This window comes from Carassius carassius, chromosome 25 (genome assembly GCF_963082965.1).
Source record: "Carassius carassius chromosome 25, fCarCar2.1, whole genome shotgun sequence".
Lineage (NCBI taxonomy): Eukaryota > Metazoa > Chordata > Actinopteri > Cypriniformes > Cyprinidae > Carassius > Carassius carassius.
The window spans coordinates 1,317,470-1,317,706 of record NC_081779.1 but is presented as its reverse complement, the minus strand read 5'-3'; positions in this window follow the sequence as shown (position 1 = coordinate 1,317,706).

The window sequence follows — 237 nt, the reverse complement described above, 5'->3', positions numbered from 1 at the left end:
TCCTCCCACTAAAGGAGAGTCTGTGTTTGGCTCCTCCCACTAAAGGAGTATGACTGGTCTTTATTGTCCTCTGCTGGTTATTCTGTGAAAGCTGAAGATGTGTGTGAGTTCAGATACAGTCAGATGAAGTTTATTCTGAAGATCTCTGATGATTTCAGTCTGATCTCAACAGTTTGAGCAACAGATGTAAACTAATTCAACATCTACATATTTGATCATCATGTTATCAATAAAGCA